The sequence below is a fragment of the Rhinatrema bivittatum genome, chromosome 6 (assembly GCF_901001135.1).
Source record: "Rhinatrema bivittatum chromosome 6, aRhiBiv1.1, whole genome shotgun sequence".
Taxonomy (NCBI): Eukaryota; Metazoa; Chordata; class Amphibia; order Gymnophiona; family Rhinatrematidae; genus Rhinatrema; species Rhinatrema bivittatum.
In genome coordinates, this window is record NC_042620.1 from 8,814,228 (window position 1) to 8,836,212 (window position 21,985).

Below are 21,985 nucleotides of genomic sequence, written 5' to 3' on the forward strand. Positions count from 1 at the left end.
GTGGATTAATGTACAATGGGCTGAAACTCATTCCTGAGAACACTTTTGAACCTGAGCACAGGTTCCGGGCCTGTAAAAAAGCAAAATATTTTTTTTACATATATTCTTCCTTTGGTGACACCTCAAAGCAGATTACATTCAGGTACAGTAGGTATTTCCCCATCTCCAGAGAGCTTACAATTTACTAATGCTTTTCTTTCATTCTGTGTCTATGGGCAAAATGCTTAGTACATGAGGAAAGGCTGAAGAGGTTAGGGCTGTTCAGCTTGGAGAAGAGACGGCTGAGGGGGGATATGATAGAGATGTTTAAGATCATGAGAGGTCTTGAACGAATAGATGTGACTCGGTTATTTACACTTTCAAATAATAGAAGGACTAGGGGGCACTCCATGAAGTTAGCAAGTAGCACATTTAAGACTAATCGGAGAAAATTCTTTTTCACTCAACGCACAATTAAGCTCTGGAATTTGTTGCCAGAGAAGGTGGTTAGTGCAGTTAGTGTAGCTGGGTTCAAAAAAGGTTTGGATAAGTTCTTGGAGGAGAAGTCCATTAATGGCTATTAATCAATTATACTTAGGGAATAGCCACTGCTATTAATTGCATCAGTAGCATGGGATCTTCTTAGTGTTTGGGTAATTGCCAGGTTCTTGTGGCCTGGTTTGGCCTCTGTTGGAAACAGGATGCTGGGCTTGATGGACCCTTGGTCTATCCCAGCACGGCAAGTTCTTATGTTCTTATGAGCCCTTGGGTTTGTACCTGAAGAAGCAGCACAGCCCCACATGTCGGTTTTAAAGAGTGTGGGGCCTTGTGCATGCTGGAGAAGCAGTTTCAAGGCTCCTTGCAGCTGAGGGAGGGAGAAGATGAAGCAGCAGCAGAGCAGAGGCACAAGTGCCAGAAGCATGGCAGAAAGATGGGAGAGCGAGAGAAGGGGAACAAGCGGGGAAGAGCCACCAGCATGGGGTGAGAGGCAGGGGAGAAGCATAGCACAGCCCTTCAGGGCCAGAGCCATTTCCCTGCTGGACTTTCCCTAACCTGGACCTAGTGCCATTTTGTCATTTCTTCCTTTCCTAACCTTTTATTTTAATCATGTTGTATATTATTCTGGTCAGATGTAACGTTGTCCTACCTATAAAGTGATTTGAATCTGACAAAGACGAGAGGTGTCTTGCTTAGATTATAAGCTCTCCTGAGCAGGGACCCTCTCTTGTATGTTGGCCGCATATTCCAGTCGGGCATTGACGTGTTAAGTAGTCGTAACAGTGCGGCGAGAGGCTGGGCAGATGCATTGGGGGGGGGGGGGGGGGTGGAAAGAGGGATGAGAAGCACCGACAGAGACGTGAGAGGGGGGAGAGAGGCAGTGAGCCGAGACACAAAAAACCCCCCAAAGCCGGCGAGGGAGAGGAGGAAGACTCGACGCGTGCAGAGACAGAGCAAGCCCCGCCCCGCCCCCGGGAGGGGCACGTGACTGCCGCCGCGCTGACGTAGGCGCGCAGCGTGCGTCGGCGTGGCGCGGTTGCTAGGGGAGCCGGGGGCCTCCTGCGGGCGGGGCGCGTCCGGTGGAGAGGCGGGAGGAAGCCGGTCCTGCTGCCGGCTTGCCGTCGGTGAGTCTCGGGGGCGGGCCGGGTTGGTCGACGTGCGGCGCCCCCGACGAGGAAGCCCTAAGGACGGAGCTGTGAGGGCGCGCGCTGGCCCGGGGGGATCCGACTTTGCCCCCCCTCCCGCCGGGGACAGGCCGCAGCGCCCTCCTCTTCCTCCCCGCCCCATTGCTTGCGGTATGAGACCAGCCTGGAGCCGTGCCCCACCCCCCCCCCGGGATGGGCAGGCCTGATTGACGGTAAAGCAGCTGTTCAGGAGGGTGAGCAGCGCCCGTGCTGGGTCAGACCAAGGTCTCGCGAGCCCAGTATCCTGTTTCCAGCAATGGCCAAACCAGGTCATGGGTGGCTGGCAGGGGACCATCAAGCAGATCCTCACTGCCCAAGGCTAGCAATGGCTCTCTGTAACCTACCTCGTGCAGCCCTCGTTTAAACCGCGCTGTGCTCCTCACCGTGATCCCGTCCTCTGGTAACAGATTTCACAGCTTGATATAGGGCGCCGTTTTCAATCTACTGCTTGTTAGTTTCTGGAGTGGCCATTTACTTTAGCATTATTTGAAAGGGTAAAGAGCTGTCCTTTATTTACCAGTTCCACCTCACTCATGATTTTATAAACTTCTATCATGTCCACTCTCGGCTATCTTTTTCAGCTATAGGGACCTAATCTGTGAAGCCTTTCACCAGAGGAGAGATGTTTCATCCCCTTTATCAGTTTTCATTTCCACTGAATCTTGTTTTATTTATATTCCGCATTTCAAGATTACATTTAGGCTCTATAGGTATTTCCCTGTCCCCAGAGGGTTTACAATCTAAGGAGGTAATTTTCAAATGTAACATACTATGATTGCAATTTTCAAAAGCCCATTTATGCATTTAGGAATGTAAAACCTATTGATAATTCAAATTTCAACACTATTGTAGCAATTTTCCAAACTCTGCTTACATGAATAAAGTGCAATAATACTTGTAAATCCCAGTTTTAAGCATGTACATTCTTTGGAAAATTAGCCTTTGTATCTTTTCTAATTCCACTTTCTTTTTTGAGATGGTGTGTCCAGAACTGCACACACAATCCAAGGTACAGACGTACCATGCATTGATACATAGGCATTATAATAATCTCACTTTTATTCCCTGTTCTTGTCCAAATCATTCCTAACATCTTATTTTCATTTTTGATTGCCACTGCATGCTGAAATGATGTCAAAGTGTTATTCACAAGGACTCTGAGGTATCTTTCTCATGTGATGAATCTTAATAAATAGCCCAGGATTGTGAATTTATAGTTGGGGTTATTTTTCCCTATGTGCATTACTTTGTACATCCACGTTACATTTCTTCTGCTCTTTACATGCCCAGTTTTCTAGTGTGGTAAAGTCCTTCTGTAATTCCTCACAATTTGCTGCTGTTTTAACAACTTTGAATACATGTTTCATCTGTAAATTTGATCACCTTACTCATTGTTGTTTTCTCCAGTTCATTTATGTAAATGTTAAGTAGCACAGGCTTAGTACAGATCCCTGTGGTTCTCCACTAATGACTTTTCTCCATTTAGAAAACTGATTGTGTCCTACCCGCCGCTTCCTGTGTTTTAACCAATTAAACCATCTCTGTTTACATTTCCAGTAATTTTGTTTTTAAGAAAAGCTTCTACCATCTTGCTTGGCACTGGTCTATACATTGGTGACCTTCCAGTTTTCGGGTACTGTGTCTGTTTTAAATGATTACAAGTTACTAGTAACAGTTTTGCAGTTTCATATTTTAATTTTTCAGAACTCTGGCATGGATACCATTTAGTCCTGGTGATTTATTACTCATAAGTTTGCAAGTTTAATCTAGTACATATTCCAGTTTCACAATGATTTGCTTTAGTTGCTCAGAGTCATCACCATCAAAGAACATTTCTGGTAAGGAACTCTGCCTCACATTATCCTCAAACAACAAGGCACATAATTCATTTAGTTTTTCTGCTATTTCATTGTGTTCCCTGAGCACACCTTTTACCCTTTGGTCAGCTAGAGGTCCAGCTATCTCCCCACAGGCATTTGTTTTATTTAATTTTATCTCTGACAAGCTTCTTTTTAAATTCTTTCTTGGTCTGTCTTATGTTTTACGTCTAACTTGTCAGTGCTTTTTCTCCTCATTTTCCTCATATGGGTCTGTTTTCCATATTTTGAAAGATCCCCTTTTGGCTTTATTTGCCTCTTTCACCTTCATCATTAAACCATGCTGGCAGTCATTTGGTCTTCCTTGGACCTCTTTTAATGCATGGAATACATTTTGTCTAGGCTTCTAAGATATTTTTAAACAATGTCCAAGCCATGTGTAAACTTTTAACCTTGGTAACTGCTCTTTTTACTTTTTTTTTCCCTTACTAATTTCTTCATTTTATGGTAGTCTCCTTGTATAAAGTTAAATGCTACTGCAGTACACAAGAACATAAGAAATTGCCATACTGGGTCAGACCAAGGGTCCATCAAGCCCAGCATCCTGTTTCCAACAGAGGCCAAAACCAGGCCACAAGAACCTGGCAATTACCCAAACACTAAGAAGATCCCATGCTACTGATGCAATTAATAGCAGTGGCTATTCCCTAAGTAAAATTGATTAATAGCCATTAATGGACTTCTCCTCCAAAAACTTATCCAAACCTTTTTTGAACCCAGCTACACTAACTGCACTAACCACATCCTCTGGTAACAAATTCCAGAGCTTTATTGTGCGTTGAGTGAAAAAGAATTTTCTCCGATTAGTCTTAAATGTGCTACTTGCTAACTTCATGGAATGCCCCCTAGTCCTTCTATTATTCGAAAGTGAAAATAACTGAGTCACATCTACTTGTTCAAGACCTCTCATGATCTTAACGACCTCTATCATATCCCCCCCTCAGCCTTCTCTTCTCCAAGCTGAACAGCCCTAACCTCTTCAGCCTTTCCTCATAGGGGAGCTGTTCCATCCCCTTTATCATTTTGGTTGCCCTTCTCTGTACCTTCTCCATTGCAACTATAGCTTTTTTGAGATGCGGCAACCAGAATTGTACACAGTATTCAAGGTGCGGTCTCACCATGAACAAAGTCCCTCTCATGAGGGACTTTGTCAAACGCCTTCTGAAAATCCAAATACACTACATCTACCGGTTCACCTTTATCCACATGTTTATTAACCCCTTCAAAAAAATGAAGCAGATTTGTTAGGCAAGACGTCCCTTGGGTAAATCCAGTAGTTTAACATAGTATCTGCCATCCAGTGATTAAGTCAAATTTAATTGCATTATAATTATTGCCAAGCAAATCCATCACCTTTACTTCTTGCACCAGGTCCTATGTTCCATTGAGATCTAGATCTAAATTTGGGGCCCCTCCCTCCTCCAGTTGCTTCTATGACCTGCTGTAACATGATTACTTCCCTAGCATATACTGATGTGACATTTATCCATAAATATTGGGGTAATTGAAATCTCCTATTATTGCCAATTTTAATAGCATGTTTCTTGTGTTTGTTTCTCTCCTTTTAGTTTGGCATTTAATAGCTCTTATGCTGCATTGTATCATTTATGAAGATCTGGACTTTTTTTTTTTTATATAGTAAACAAGGAATTTCCCAGAGATGATGCGCACAAACTTTTACAACCAGATATCTTTATCCTGGGGTTTATCATTTTTATTTTAAAATATTAACAAAATAAATTTGTCAAGCAAGATTCAGCTTGTGTTAGAAACATTTTAGGCATGGCTATTTTCATTTTTTATTTTTAGAAAAATGGTTAAGACTTGGTAATTTATGAAGGCTTTTATGGTGTGAATATTGTCTTACTGCTGCATTATATAAGTTGGTGTTTGGGTTTTATGGTTGGATTCTGTATTGCTGCTATTCATATATTGCTGTCATGTAGACAGTGCTGGCTTTTGGTTAGGGCATGCTGGGTGGTTGCTATGAGCTGAAGGATGTCCAGAGCACCACCAGCATTGCCTGTTATGTTGGTTGGAGTATTGAAAAAAAGGAAGAGCTAGCAAGGAGCCGATTTTTACCCAGGGTACCATTTGTACTAGAGCCAGTCCTGCATGTAGACTTTTTTTAACTGTTTTGTTTTTTTTAATGTTTTAATTTAGATCTTTTACTTTGATCTTGTTATATGCGTTTTTCCTTCACTAGTGCGAGAACACCTATTGTTAGCTCATTCCGTCTGTCCATCCATCTGAGTGACTGTCCCATTTGTATACATCTAACAACCCAACAATGAGCTTGAAATGTGCCCTGATGTTATGCATACATTATCCCTTTTGTTTTATTTTGTTGACTTACAGTAGCATTTGATTTTTATTGAAATTGTATTGGCGCTTCTTGCTTTGTGTGTATTTTATGGAAAAGTGAGAGAAAAAGTGAGCTATTTCCTGGCGTGTAGCCAGATGGACTCAGAACGAATGGGTATAGTATACTCGTGCCAGCAGTTGGAGACGGATCTGACGTCAGCACGGGTATATATACCCCCACAGGAAGCGTAGAAGAAAATTATTCCTTACCTGCTAATTTTCGTTCCTGTAGTACCATGGATCATTCCAGACTGTGGGTTATGTTCCCTGTCCAGCAGATGGAGTTAGAACCAAAAATTCCCAGGGGAGGACCTACATAGCCACGCCTCCCTCGCCTCAGTCCTCAGTAACTGGACTAGCAAAGCCAAGACGAGAAGAGACAGAACCAGAGGAATCAATTAATCTCAAAAATATATAGAAAAAATAACAGCTGTGACAGCAACTAACTTGTACTCAAACTGTAACTGAGAACTTGCAAACAGCACTGTGTTCAAAGACACAGCTCGCAATAACTAGAGATACAGAGTGAAAATATTGTGAAGACAGGAAAGCAGGGATGGCCCACAAAGAACCCCCAAAACCAGGGAGGGGTCTGGAATGATCCATGGTACTACAGGAACGAAAATTAGCAGGTAAGGAATAATTTTCTTTTCCCTGTACGTACCAGGATCATTCCAGACTGTGGGATGTACCAAAGCTTTCCCCATCATGGGTGGGTCGCGGACAGCATGCCCGTATGACCCTGTCTCCAAGCTGACCGTGAGACGGCGTGCGAATGTCTAGACGATAATGTCTTGCGAAAGTGTGGAGAGACTTCCATGTGGCCGCCCTACAGATTTCCTGAGAAGAGACTGCAGAACTTTCCGCCCACGACGTCGCTTGAGCGCGGAGAGAATGCGCCTTAACAGCTAAAGGTGGAGACTTACCCACTCTGATGTATGCGGCTATAATCGCTCCTTTCAGCCAGCGAGCGATTGATTGTTTGGATGCCATGCAACCCTTCCTGGGTCCCGACCAAAGGACAAACAAATGATCGGAGAGTCGAAATTCATTAGTGACCTCCAAATAATGTATCAAAGAACGTCGGACATCCAACCGACGTAGGTCAGAAGAATCAGAGGATAAAAATGACGGAAGCTCTATCGATTGGTTGAGATGGAAAGTCGAGACCACTTTCGGCAGAAAAGATGGAACTGTCCGCAGGGATACTCCCCCTGGCGTGAAACGAAGGTATGGCTCCCTACATGATAGAGCTTGTAGTTCAGAGATCCGACATGCTGAGCTGATCGCCACCAGGAAGATGGTCTTAAGGGTGACATCCTTGAGTGTGGCCGAAGTCAGAGGCTCAAAAGGCGGTGCACATAGAGCCCGGAGTACCAAATTGAGATTCCAAGAAGGACAAGGTGGTCTAATTGGAGGCTTCAAGTGTTTTACCCCCTTTAGAAAAAGTAGGATATCTGGATGTGAGGCCAGAAGCTCCCTGTCATTACTACGTAGGAAGGCTCCCAACGCCGCCACCTGCACACGAAGAGAATTATAGGCAAGGCCCAAATCCAGACCAGCCTGTAGGAAGGAAAGCACATGTGTCACCGAGGCCTGCGTTGGTTTAATCGATTTTGACTCTCACCATTCCTCAAAAACCTTCCATACTCTGACATAAGTAACCGACGTGGATGTCTTCCTAGCTTTCAGGAGCGTGGAGATGACAGATTCTGGATATAATTGGCAGCAACAGCCAATTAAGAAGGCTGCAGGGCTCCCACGTGACAACACGGAGGTGAGCGGGGGTTTTAAACCCCAGCACTCCCCTTGAGAACCCCTTTGCTGCCGCGATCGGCTGTCCTGTTAATTGGAGAGGGAGGACACGGCGAGGACCTGCGCAACCGGCGCCCAGGCCCACCGGGGTAAGGCCTCGCGATCGCTTACTCTTACCTCCAGACGGCCCAGGCACCGGCCACGAGGCTTCCGCTTCTCCTCCTCCCCGCAGCAACAGCCAATTAAGAAGGCTGCAGGGCTCCCACGTGACAACACGGAGGTGAGCGGGGGTTTTAAACCCCAGCACTCCCCTTGAGAACCCCTTTGCTGCCGCGATCGGCTGTCCTGTTAATTGGAGAGGGAGGACACGGCGAGGACCTGCGCAACCGGCGCCCAGGCCCACCGGGGTAAGGCCTCGCGATCGCTTACTCTTACCTCCAGACGGCCCAGGCACCGGCCACGAGGCTTCCGCTTCTCCTCCTCCCCGCAGCAACAGCCAATTAAGAAGGCTGCAGGGCTCCCACGTGACAACACGGAGGTGAGCGGGGGTTTTAAACCCCAGCACTCCCCTTGAGAACCCCTTTGCTGCCGCGATCGGCTGTCCTGTTAATTGGAGAGGGAGGACACGGCGAGGACCTGCGCAACCGGCGCCCAGGCCCACCGGGGTAAGGCCTCGCGATCGCTTACTCTTACCTCCAGACGGCCCAGGCACCGGCCACGAGGCTTGCGCTTCTCCTCCTCCCCGCAGCAACAGCCAATTAAGAAGGCTGCAGGGCTCCCACGTGACAACATGGAGGTGAGCGGGGGTTTTAAACCCCAACACTCTTTCGACTCCCGCCCGCTTCCAGCGCCTACCTCGTCCCTTCTGCCGGGGCTCCTGCGGCCCATCCAGGGCTAGAACCCGCTCTCTCATAGGTGAGCCGTGCAGAAGTTAGGCGAGCGCTTTCGAATTTAAATTGCGCAGAACAGAAAGAAAGATCACTTTAAAGTAAAAGAAAAGCCAACAGAAGAGACTCACGCTGTGCGTAAACCACGCCCCCTGAAGGGCATTAGACCAATCAGACTGCTACCGGAGACCTTTAAACAAGCGCATACACCGGTGGCGTCGCGCGCCGGGCGTCGCGCGTCCGAAGGGGCACGACCTAAGGGGCCTGCCCCTTAGTGAGCCCCTTGGTGAGGTCAGGGTGAGACTCCAATATTAACGCTTACCATCTTCTCTCAGCATCGCCACTTGTTGTAACTCCAAGCACTCCTGTACTAGACTGACAATCATCCAGCGCTCATCCTTCCACACCAGCAATCATCCAGCGCTCATCCTTCCACACCAGCAATCATCCAGCGCTCATCCTTCCACACCAGCAATCATCCAGCGCTCATCCTTCCACACCAGCAATCATCCAGCGCTCATCCTTCCACACCAGCAATCATCCAGCGCTCATCCTTCCACACCAGCAATCATCCAGCGATCATCCTTTCCACATCCAACACTCGAGGATTCAGCACTCTTTCAATATTCATCAAACTGTACAGACAATCCTCCTCTCGGACAAATTAACCAGCTTTCCTGCGACCACAAGCCACTATGCATATTGGCCTCCCTATTCCAATTCTCCAACAAAGGTCATTTTTCATAAGAAATACGTCTATGATTTCACGTCCACCTACCTATAAATCACTCATTCCTATCATGATTTCCCCCCTCACACAGACACTAGGCCTAGCTCTTTTTTCTCTGATTTTATTCAACGCTCAATCTCTTACCAAAAAAACAATAATACTCAATGACCTTCTACTGGACATGAAACCCGACCTCTGCGCAATAACGGAAACATGGCTAAAACATACGGACACCGCACTAATAAACCAATTGCCAACTGAAACCCATGATTTCTTTTCTATTCCCAGACAGAAAAAAAAGGGTGGGGGTATTCTCCTTGCAGCCAAAAAAGAGCTGAGACTTACTCAATTCCCAGTACACTCTCCTACAAAAATTGAAGCCGGCTTTTTCAAATCAGACTTGCTACAAATCATTCTAGTTTACGCCCCTCCGGGACTTCTGGATTCAGACACCTCTCCCATCTTAGAAATTATAGCTACTAACATAAACCTTGAGTCTCCAGCCATCATTTTGGGAGATTTTAACTTACATGTTGACGACCCCTCTCCCTCTACAAACTGTGAAACCTTCCTAAACGCCATGACTGCCATGGGATTCAAACAGTTAATCAACAATCCCACACACAGAGCAGGACACACTTTGGATCTCATTTTTGTAAACTCAGGCATCTCACACTCTGCACCACCCATATGCCAATCAGTCCCCTGGTCAGACCATGCACTAATCTCTACCACATTTTCGCTGGATCAATCAAGCATCAAACACGATCCTCAACCTCAATTTTCTTATAGAAACATTTGTTCTTCAAATGAACTTCACGAACACCTTGTCCCAGAACTCCCTCATATAGACATCTCCACGCCTAACTCTGCTCTCAAATCATGGTCTAACATCACAGTATCGGCAGCAAATAAACTCTGCCCTCTGGCAACAAAAAAACCTAAACATAATGCATCCAGAAGACAACCCTGGTTTAACGAACAATTGCAAAAACTCAAACATTCCCTTAGACAAAAAGAAAATAAATGGCGCAAAGTACCATCTCCGACCTCCCTATCAGCCTACAAACTCGCGCTTCATACATACAAGAGCACCACGTTAAAAACAAAAAGGGACTACTATGCTCACAAGATACACCACCTCATCTTCGATTCAAAAGCCCTCTTCACTTACGTCTCGAACTTAACACAAGTCAACTCCTTCGACATTCCTCTCAACCAAGCGCACAAAAAAGCTGAGGAGCTAGCCATCTACTTCAGTAACAAAATCTCCAACCTGCAATCTCTACTAAAACCGAATACCCTAGCTCCATTCAACACATACCACCATCACTGCAAAGACACTGCTATACAAGCCTTCGAACCCATTGCAACATCTGAGACCATGCTAATATTGAAGAAAATGAAACCCTCATCTCACCCATTTGACCATATCCCTTCCAAACTTCTGCTGCTAATACCTGATACCATCGCCAAAACCTTGACTGACATCATCAATTGTTCCTTAGCCCAAGGAGTTTATCCAGATGACCTGAAAATTGCCTCTATCAAACCTTTACTAAAAAAACCTAATCTAAATCCTAAAGAGCCCTCCAACTTCCGCCCAATCTCCAACCTCCCTTTTATAGCTAAGGTTACGGAAAAATTAGTCAACACCAGATTATCTGAATACCTCGATGATCACAAGATTTTATTCCCCACTCAATACGGCTTCCGGAAATCCTTAAGTACAGAATCACTTCTCATATCTCTGACAGATTACCTCATCATGGGCCTCGACAAAGGTCACGCCTACCTGCTGATACTCCTTGACCTATCGGCAGCCTTTGATACCGTGAATCACTCCCATCTCATAAATCAACTAGCGAACATCGGAATAACAGGCTCTGCACTAGACTGGTTCAAATCATTCCTGGGAAACAGAGGATATAAAGTCAAAATACATAACAAAGAATCACAGTTCTATCCTTCCACTCTGGGAGTTCCTCAGGGCTCCTCTCTTTCCCCCATGCTCTTCAATATTTACCTCTTACCCCTATGTCAACTATTAACCAATCTGAACTTCAAATACTTTCTATACGCAGATGACGTCCAGATTGTCATCCCTATCAAAGAATCCCTTATTAAAACTATTAAAATCTGGGAAAATTGCCTTCAAAATATTGACAACCTCCTCTCCAGTCTAAATCTAATCTTAAATTCTGCAAAAACTGAACTCATCATAATTTCCCCCGAAAACAGTTATCTCACCGCAAATCCTCCATCCGGCTTTCAAACATCACACGTAAGAGACCTAGGAGCCATCATTGATAATCGGCTAAATCTTAAATCTTTCATTAATCAAACCACTAAAGACTGCTTTCATAAACTGCACGTCTTAAAAAGAATTAAACCACTTTTCCATTTCCACGACTACAGAACAGTTCTGCAATCAATAATCTTCTCTAAGTTAGATTATTGTAATTCCATTCTATTAGGTCTCCCATCTTCTCATACTAAACCTCTCCAGATGGTTCAGAACACGGCGGCCAGAATTTTGACAAACACAAGAAGAAGAGAACACATATCTCCGATTCTCAAAGACCTACATTGGCTGCCAGTGCACTATAGAATCTTATACAAGTCCATCACCATCATCTACAAAGCATTCCATCAACTCTCTCCGCTTAACCTCCAAATACCATTTAAAAAACATACCTCTACCAGACCTATCAGAGAGTCATATAGAGATTCACTACAGGTTCCACCTGCCAAAACCTTTCACCATACAACGCTCAGAGACAGGGCTTTCTCTGCAGCAGGACCTACCTTGTGGAACTCCATCCCACCAGAACTGAGACAGGAACCCTGCCTTCCTACATTCAGAAAAAGACTCAAAACCTGGTTATTTATGAAAGCCTTTCCAGACACAAATTGAACTTTCTCTCAACCAAACCAACTAAGACCTCCCCTCAGGGTAAACATAAACTCTAACAACTCCACAATGTTATTTCTCATTAAATGAGCAGGTTTTTTATGTTGCTTTTATTATACACGGTATATTATATATTATCCCAGGACAAGCAGGATGCTAGTCCTCACATATGGGTGACGTCATCCACGGAGCCCTTAAGCGGGAAAAACTTCTGGCAAGTTTCTAGAAGCTTTTAACTGGCTGCCTGAGGCTACTGAGCATGCCCGGCATGCCATGATATTCCCTGCCACAGGGGTCTCACTCCAGTCTTCTTTTTTCCGCGCTGCTATCTGCATCGCGGCTTCCAGGAGTCCTGTGAGTCACCTCACAACTACAAACTTTAAATTACAAATTTTTACCCTTTTCGGGTCTTACTCCGTTTGTCACCGGCTGGTGACAAACATCACATAATTTTTTTTTGTGAAAAAGGAATCCGGAATCATCGAAAGATGTCGACGGAAAAAACTTCCGGATTCAAAAAATGTCCGGCCTGCAACCGGACTATGTCAATCACGGACCCGCACGTCGACTGCGTCCGCTGCCTGGGAGGAGACCATGACATCGCCTCCTGTGCCCAGTGTCAAGAAATGACGGTGAAGGGTAGGAAACTTCGCCAGGAAAAAATGGCCCAGATTTTTCAAATCCGGCCATCGCCGTCGCCCTCGACATCGACAAAATCTTCACCGGTAGGCTTATCGAAGAAGATACTTCTCAAGACGAGAATTCCAGAGGGTTCAGGAGACGCTTCATCGCCAACACCGTCAGTGGCATCGTCAAAATCCGTGTCTGAGGTTCGTACAAAGCACAAACACCGCAGACATCATTCCATCCCTCCGTTACCACCGCCAGAGGAACCGGTATCTAAGCAGCGGAAATTGTCATCGACCTCCGCAGCACCGACAGAGGAATCGATTCCATCGACTTCCGTGACAGATTTAACGGCGTTAATTAAGAAAATTGTCACCGATGCCCTCAAGGAAAACATGCCGGCGACATCGCCGATGCCGACCCTAGGGCCGATGCCGACCTCCGGGTCGATGCCGACTTCTCAGTCGATGCCGGCCATCGGGCCGATGCCGATGACTCAATCGATGCCGGCTATCGAGTCGATGCCCTCCTCGATATCGATGCCACTGTCGGTGCCATCGTCGATATCGATGCCACTGCCGGTGCCATCATCGATCTCGGTGCCGAGGACGACTGCAGCATCTCCGCTAACAGCACTTTCTGTGCCGATGGATGCGACCAGCTGCTCTTCAGCGATACCTGCTACTCCGATGATCTCTGCAGCTTCATCATCGATACAGCTTTCAGATCCATCGATGGAATCGGTGTCCGCAATGGCCCCTAGGCCTATCTCCTCCTTGATTCCCATCTCTATGTTCTCCTTCCTGACTACAGCACTGCCTACTGCAGCACAGGTAGCACCACGGTACACCCTAGCCCCGTCCAGAACTCCAGGACAAGGGAAAAAGGCATCAGGGAAATCTAAACATACATCCCTGCAGGCTACAGAAGTTTCTTCTGACAAAAGATTGCATGCACTGCTAACAAAAAGATACCAGGATCTATTAGCTTCCTTGCCTGCACAGCCTGAGGGACAGAGTGATACCGGTGAGAGTGAGCCGGACACTCAAGATCCTCTACAAGGACCATCTGGTATGGCACCATCTGCAAAGCTAGACCATCGTTCACACCAGGTCCCAACAGACTCATGGTCTGATACACAGTCAGAGCACTCTTCTGAGGATTTTTTATCGGAAGGTACTCCGCCTCAGGCCAAGAAGCAATCCCCTCCTGAGGATTTATCCTTTGCTTCCTTCGTACAGGAAATGTCAGAATCCATCCCTTTTCAACTTCAAGCAGAGAAGGATGAAAGGCAGCAGACACTGGAGATACTACAGTTTGTAGATCCCCCAAAGCATAACTTGGCTATCCCAGTGCATGACGTACTGCTGCAACTTCAGCAAAGGATTTGGGAGCACCCGTGTACAACACCTGGAGTAAATCGTAGAGTGGACTCTACATATTTAGTCCAAGCAGCCCCAGGGTTCGAGAAACCACAACTGCCACACAACTCATTAGTTGTAGAATCGGCGCAGAAAAAGTCACGAAGATCTAGGACGCACGCCTCTACCCCTCCAGGGAAAGATAATAGATTCCTGGACCTGATGGGGCGGAAAATTTACCAGGGAGCGATGCTAAATGGCAAAATTGCTGCGTACCAACTATATATGACACAGCATCAAAGAAATCTGTGGAAGCAGATAGAGGACTTTCTCCCATCTCTCCCCCAACAACACCAAGAGGCAGCACAACAGATTGTGCAGAAGGGACTGGATGCGGGCAAACATGAGGTGCGAGCGGCATATGATGCCTTCGAGACTTCCTCCAGAACGGCAGCATCTGGTATCAGTGCCCGTAGATGGGCCTGGTTGAAGGCTTCGGACTTGCGTCTAGAAATCCAGGATAAGCTGGTAGACTTACCTTGCCAAGGTGACAACTTGTTTGGAACAAAGGTACAAGACGCCGTGGCACAGCTTCGAGAGCACTCTGAAACTTTAAAGCAGCTCTCCACTTTGTCGCATGATCCTGCAACTCATCCTGCCCGCAAGCCTCCGCGTAGGGATACAAGACGACCTTTCTACAGGCCGAGGAGATATTACCCTCAGGCTTCTAGACCACGCTCTACAAGACCTCAACAACGGCCTCAACAGAGACAGCAGAGAGCGGCAAGACCTCAGCCTCCGCCCCAAACTGCTTCCACCTCTGGCTTTTGAAAGCAGTACCAGAGAACGGAGCCAACCAAACCCCTTTCCACAGTTACCAGTAGGGGGAAGGATTTCCCAATTTTACAACGAATGGGAAAACATCACCACAGATCAATGGGTCCTATCCATAGTCCAACAAGGTTACCATCTGGACTTCACAACTTCCCCGCAGGAGTTTCCTCCACAACACTCCTATCTCGAACACATTCCTCAATTGCAAATGGAATTATCTGCTCTTCTGCAAGCAAAGGCTGTGGAACACGTGCCACACTCCCAGAAGGGAAGAGGATTCTATTCCCGATATTTCCTCATTCCAAAGAAAACAGGAGGACTTCGTCCCATTCTAGATCTCAGAAATCTCAACAAATTTCTAAAGAAAGAAAAATTCAGGATGGTGTCATTAGGCACCATGCTTCCTCTCATACAAAGGGGGGATTGGCTTTGTTCTCTGGATCTTCAAGATGCCTATACTCATATACCTATATTCCCACCTCATCGCAAGTACCTAAGATTCAAGGTGGGACACCAGCATTTTCAATACAGAGTCCTACCATTCGGCCTTGCCTCAGCTCCCAGAGTATTCACAAAATGTCTAGCAGTAATAGCAGGACATTTACACAAACAAGGTGTTCATGTCTTCCCTTACCTAGACGATTGGCTAATAAAAAGCCAGTCGCATCAAGGAGCACTAACGTCTCTCCGTTACACAATACAGTTGCTTCACAGGTTGGGGTTTCTAATAAACTATCAAAAATCCCACCTTCAGCCGTCTCATCTGCTACAGTACATAGGAGCAGAACTAGACACAAACCTTGCACAAGCTTTTCTTCCAGAAGATCGTGCTCAAACACTGTCCCGGTTGGCGTACTCCATGTCCATACAACCGCAAGCAACAGCTCATCAATTTCTAATCTTACTAGGCCACATGGCGTCAACGGTTCACGTCACTCCTATGGCAAGACTTGCCATGCGACTAACCCAATGGACTCTTCGATCACAATGGATCCAAGCCATTCAACCACTTCACTCTCGCATCCAAATAACCCACCAGCTGCGCTCATCGCTACGTTGGTGGACACTCAAGGACAATTTGCGCAAGGGCCTGCCCTTCCAAAAACCGATCCCTCAGATAACATTAACTACAGATGCATCCACCTTGGGATGGGGAGCTCATGTGAACTCTTTCCAAACGCAAGGGACTTGGACAAAACTCGAGGCCACTTACCAAATCAATTTTCTGGAACTTCGAGCTATACGTTATGCACTGCATGCGTTCAAGGACTGCCTTTCACACAAGACTGTGCTAATCCAAACAGACAATACTGTAGCCATGTGGTACATCAACAAACAGGGAGGTACGGGCTCGTATCTCCTTTGTCAGGAAGCGGCACAAATTTGGGACTGGGCCTTGAACCACTCAATGTTCCTACAGGCCACTTATCTAGCAGGGATTCACAATGTACTAGCAGACCGACTCAGTCGCCAGTTCCAACCACACGAATGGTCCCTAAATCCCTCTGTTGCGACCAACATATTCCAACGTTGGGGACAACCAACAATGGACCTCTTTGCATCGCATCTGAACCACAAGGTGGACAGCTTCTGTTCTCGACACAACCAGAAGCACCAACCAGCCAAGGACGCCTTTGCTCGCCCTTGGAACTCAGGCCTACTGTATGCATATCCTCCAATACCGCTTATCACCAAGACGTTGGTGAAGCTACAACAGGACAAGGGGTCCATGATTCTCATAGCCCCATATTGGCCTCGACAAGTATGGTTTCCCACACTGCTAGACCTATCAATCAAGGATCCAATACGCCTGGGAGTAGCTCCCACTCTCATCACTCAGGATCAGGGCCGGTTGCGCCATCCCAACCTTCAATCCCTATCCTTGACAGCATGGATGTTGAAAGCTTGATCTTACAATCACTTAACCTCTCAACTAATGTTTCTCAGGTGCTTATAGCTTCCCGCAAACCTTCCACAAGAAGGAATTATTCTTTCAAGTGGAAACGATTTACTTCCTGGTGCAAGCAAAACAATACAGATCCTTTCACTTGCCCCACAGCTACTCTACTAGATTATCTGTACTACCTTTCAGACTCTGGTCTTCAGACATCGTCAATCAGAGTACATTTAAGTGCAATCTCAGCTTATCATAACAAGATAGGAGATGCACCAATTTCAACACAACCTCTCGTCAGTAGATTCATGAGAGGACTTACTCAACTAAAACCACCAATTCGGCCCCCAGCTACGCAATGGGACCTGAATCTGGTCTTAACAGAATTAATGCGTTCTCCCTTCGAACCCATAGATACCTGTGAACTTAAATTTCTCACATGGAAAACTATTTTCCTCATAGCTATTACTTCAGCTAGGAGGGTTAGTGAATTACAAGCACTTGTCACATATGAACCTTATACAAAGTTTCTCCATGACAGAGTGGTTCTCCGAACACATCCAAAATTCCTTCCCAAGGTAGTTACGGAATTCCACTTAAATCAAACTATAGTTCTACCCACATTCTTTCCAAAGCCTCACTCTCATCAAGGCGAAAGAGCTTTACACACTTTGGACTGTAAACGTGCATTGTCCTATTACTTGAATCGCACTACGTCCCTCAGAAAATCCAATCAGCTTTTCGTCTCTTATGACCCAAATAAGCCAGGTAAAGCAGTGGGAAAGCATACTCTATCCACTTGGTTAGCAGACTGCATACAATTTTGCTATACAAAAGCAGGCCTTCCTCTCCAAGGGCGAGTAAAGGCACATTCCGTAAGAGCAATGTCAACTTCAGTAGCGCATTTTCGTTCAGTACCAATCATTGACATTTGTAAAGCAGCAACATGGACTTCTCTCCACACTTTTGCAGCTCACTACTGTTTAGACAAGGAAGGACGACAGGATTCAGCCTATGGACAATCTGTCTTAAAGAACTTGTTTTCAGTTTAATCCCAACTCCTTCTACAACCAACCTGCTGTGAACTTCGGCTGCATCATTTCCACAACAAAGCATCACCGCTCCATGCACGGACAATGACTCAGCCTCTAGCTTGCTAATCACCCATATGTGAGGACTAGCATCCTGCTTGTCCTGGGATAAAGCAAAATTGCTTACCTTGTAATAGGTGTTATCCCAGGACAGCAGGATGTAGTCCTCACGGAACCCACCCGCCACCCCGCGGAGTTGGGCCTCAGACTTTATTATTTTATTTTTGCTTATGCTTATTGCTACATACAAGACTGGAGTGAGACCCCTGTGGCAGGGAATATCATGGCATGCCGGGCATGCTCAGTAGCCTCAGGCAGCCAGTTAAAAGCTTCTAGAAACTTGCCAGAAGTTTTTCCCGCTTAAGGGCTCCGTGGATGACGTCACCCATATGTGAGGACTACATCCTGCTGTCCTGGGATAACACCTATTACAAGGTAAGCAATTTTGCTTACGGTATGTTATATATTATATATTATATTTTATTATATTATATAAATTTATTATATACGGTATATTACCTTGTTACTCTTTTTATCACATTGTTAATTTTCTATCGCTTTCCTTACTTTCCAAGTTACTTTATGTCCCTGTTTTATTGTAACTGCTATTCCTTCTTATATCACATGTTAATGTTCTAAGTTTTTCTCCTCTTGTCACACCCTGTTAATTGTAAACCGACATGATGCGACTCCCATCGCGAATGCCGGTATATAAAAAATTAAAATAAATAAAATAAATAAATATCCGCGCCGTCTCAATTGACGCCTCTCAAAAGCCAAGCCACAAGACAGAAGCGATCTGCCTCCTTGAAAAATATTGGTCCTTGGCGAAGAAGACTTGGCAGATGACTGAGCCGAAGAGGGCCGTCTACTGCCAGATTGAGAAGATCTGCAAACCATGGTCGACGAGGCCACTCCGGTGCAACTAGGATCACCGGACCTTGATGCGTCTCTATCCGTCGGATAACCTTGCCCACTAGAGGCCACGGAGGAAAGACATTCAGGAGACACTGTCGAGGCCAGGGAAGAACCAGCGCGTCGACTCCTTCCGCGCCGCGCTCTTGCCTGCGGATGAAGAAACGGGCGGCCTTTGCATTTGTCGCGGTTGCCATTAGATCCACATGGGGTCTCCCCCAATGCTGTACTATCCTTCACATTGCATCCTCCGAGAGTTCCCACTCTCCGGGATCCAGGTGTTGTCGACTGAGAAAATCTGCCTGAACGTTGTCCACGCCCGCTATGTGCGAAGCTGCTAGCCGCTGTAAGTGTAGCTCCGCCCATGTCATCAACTCGTCGGTCTCCAACGAGACTAAATGGCTTCTGGTGCCCCCCTGGCGATTGATGTACGCCACTGTGGTTGCATTGTCCGAAAGAATCCGAACTGCTCGACTGCGTACCAGTGGGTAGAACCCCTGCAGCGCTAGATGGACTGCTCTGGTCTCCAGCCGATTGATGGGCCAAGTGGACTGTTCCATCGGCCTTGGAGAGACCTGTCCTGACAGACCGCCCTCCAGCCGGTGAGACTGGCATCCGTGGTGACGACCACCCAATCCGGGTTCTGTAGAGACACCCCTGAGCTAATTGTTGAGGGTCCAGCCACCACTGTAAGCTGAGCAAGACAACATCCGGGATGCAAGACAACATCCGGGATGGGCAGTACTGCTTGAAAATCTCTCGACACTGGGTTCCATCGTGAAAGCAGAGATCTCTGGAGAGGCCTGAGATGAGCGAAGGCCCACGGAACCAAATCGATTGTTGAGGCCATGGTTCCCAGTACCTGGAGATAATTCCATGCCGTGGGAGCAACTAGTGCCATGAACCGTGTTACCTGAGCACGCAAAGCCTGAGCTCTGTCCGGGTGCAGAAATACCTTGGCTCGGCTGGTGTCGAAGTGTGCTCCCAGAAAATCCAGCGATTGGGATGGTAGCAGTTTGCTCTTTGAGAAATTGACGATCCATCCCAGAGACTGAAGAAGCTGTACTACCCTGTCTACAGCACGGTAGCCCTGCGTCCTCGACTTCGCCCGAATGAGCCAGTCGTCTAGATGGGGATGTACAAGGATACCCTGCTTGCGGAGCGCCGCCGCCACCACTACCATGATCTTGGTGAAGACACGCGGAGCCATCGCTAGACCAAAAGGGAGAGCACGAAACTGAAAATGCTGTCCCAAAATCTTAAAGTGTAAGAAGCGCTGATGATGGTGATGGATCGGGATGTGAAGGTATGCCTCTGTAAGGTCCAAAGAGGCCAAGAATTCTCCCGGATGCACGGCTGCTAACACTGAACGGAGCGTTTCCATACGAAAACGAGGAACTCTGAGACACTTGTTGACCGTCTTGAGATCTAGGATAGGTCAAAAAGTGCCCTCTTTCTTGGGAACCATGAAGTAGATTGAATAATGACCTTTTCCCAGTTCGGAGGCCGCTACCGGTACTATCGCCCCCAGCTGTAGCAGTCGATCGAGAGTCTGTCAGACTGCTAATTGTTTGAGACGGGAACCGCAAGGAGAAAACAGAAAACGATCTCGGGGTTCGTGTACAAAATCTAATACGTAGCCTTGTCTTAAGATGTCCAGCACCCATTGATCCGACGTAATTTGGGCCCACTCCTTGTAAAAGAGAGTAAGGCGACCCCCCAGGTGGGGGATCCCCTCTTGGGTCCTTCTGGCATCATTGTGAAGCCTTCGAGTAAGGACCTGCCCCTTGAGTATCCTTACCGTGGCAGCGCCCTAGAAAGGACCGGTTCCAAGTGTGTGATCGTGTAGAAGGAGCACGAGGTGTCTGCTGTCTAGTAGGATGCGACCTCCGTTGATTCCGGTACCTATTTCTGGAGGAATAAAAAGATCTAGAAGAACGTGGACGATCTTCTGGTAGCTTGTGCACCGCATTCTCATTAAGAGATTTGATGATCTGATCCAAATCTTCCCCAAATAGGCACCTACCCTTGAAAGGAAGGGAACTCAGGCGCGTCTTAGACGAAGCATCTGCCGCCCAGTTGCGTAGCCACAAAAGACTACGAGCGGACACCGCCGCCACCATGGAACGAGCGAGGACCCTTAAGAGATCATAAAAAGCATCAGCTCCATAGGCAACCACCGCTTCAAGTCTATCAGCCTGAATAGTCTCTGCCTGTGGCAAAGATTGGGAAGTGAGAAGCTGTTGTACCCAACGCAGAGCTGCTCGCTGTGCTAGGGAACTGCAGATAGCAGCCCTCATCCCCAACACTGAGACTTCGAAGATACGCTTGAGGTAAACCTCGAGCTTGCGATCCTGGACATCCTTCAACGCCGTCCCGCCCATGACCGGGATGGTAGTATGTTTCGTGACCGCGGATACCGCTCAATCAACAGCAGGAACCTTAAGAATCTCTAAGAAATCAGTGGGGAGAGGGTATAACTTTTCCATGGCTCGACCGACTCGAAGATTGGCCTCAGGAGTATCCCACTCCCTTGAAATCAATTGCAAGATGTTGTGATGCGTGGGAAAAGCTTTCGCTAGAGGTCGTAAGCCCGCTAGGAGAGGATCCCCTTTCTTAATCTTCGGATCCTGAGCCACAGGATCCGGAGGAGGGTCAATGTCCATTTCCTGGAGGATGTGGGGGATGAGATCATCCAATTCCGCTGCTTGAAAAATACGGAGGACCCTCGGGTCGTCACCTTCTACCTGGGTCGCCAGGGAGGGATCATCCGCATCTGGATCTTGCCATGGATCCCCCGACGGTTGTTGCAGCGGTATAGGAATCACGGGGGGGGGGGGGGGCTGAGTGGACCCCGCACCCCCTGTGGGCAAAGAAGCCCTCCCTAAGGGAGGGTCTGCCGTCGAAAGCTGTGTCAAGCAGGCCAGTTTGGGGGGAGGGGGACCCCAAATTCCAAGATTCGGATCCCTGCTCTGTAAAAATGCCTTGTGCATTAAAACAATGAATTCTTGTGAAAAAGCGGGAAGTGCTGATGAGGGGCCCCCCGAGACGTCGTCCCCTTGCCTGCCCTGGTCC

General features: G+C 47.0%; 1 protein-coding gene across 6 annotated transcripts in view; it reads left to right on the top strand.

The window, feature by feature from the left end:
• Positions 1–1,493: 1,493 nt before the first annotated feature.
• TTLL4 (tubulin tyrosine ligase like 4) overlaps positions 1,494–21,985 on the top strand; it is a 373,628-nt gene continuing 353,136 nt past the window's right edge. For 3 of the 6 annotated variants that reach the window (XM_029605017.1, XM_029605022.1, XM_029605021.1), the window contains exon 1: positions 1,494–1,601. The gene's annotated coding sequence lies outside the window, so the exon portion shown is untranslated. Of the gene's footprint in view, positions 1,602–1,635; positions 1,856–1,884; positions 2,062–21,985 lie in introns of those variants that run through there. The other 3 variants (XM_029605019.1, XM_029605020.1, XM_029605018.1) reach the window with 3 other exon arrangements.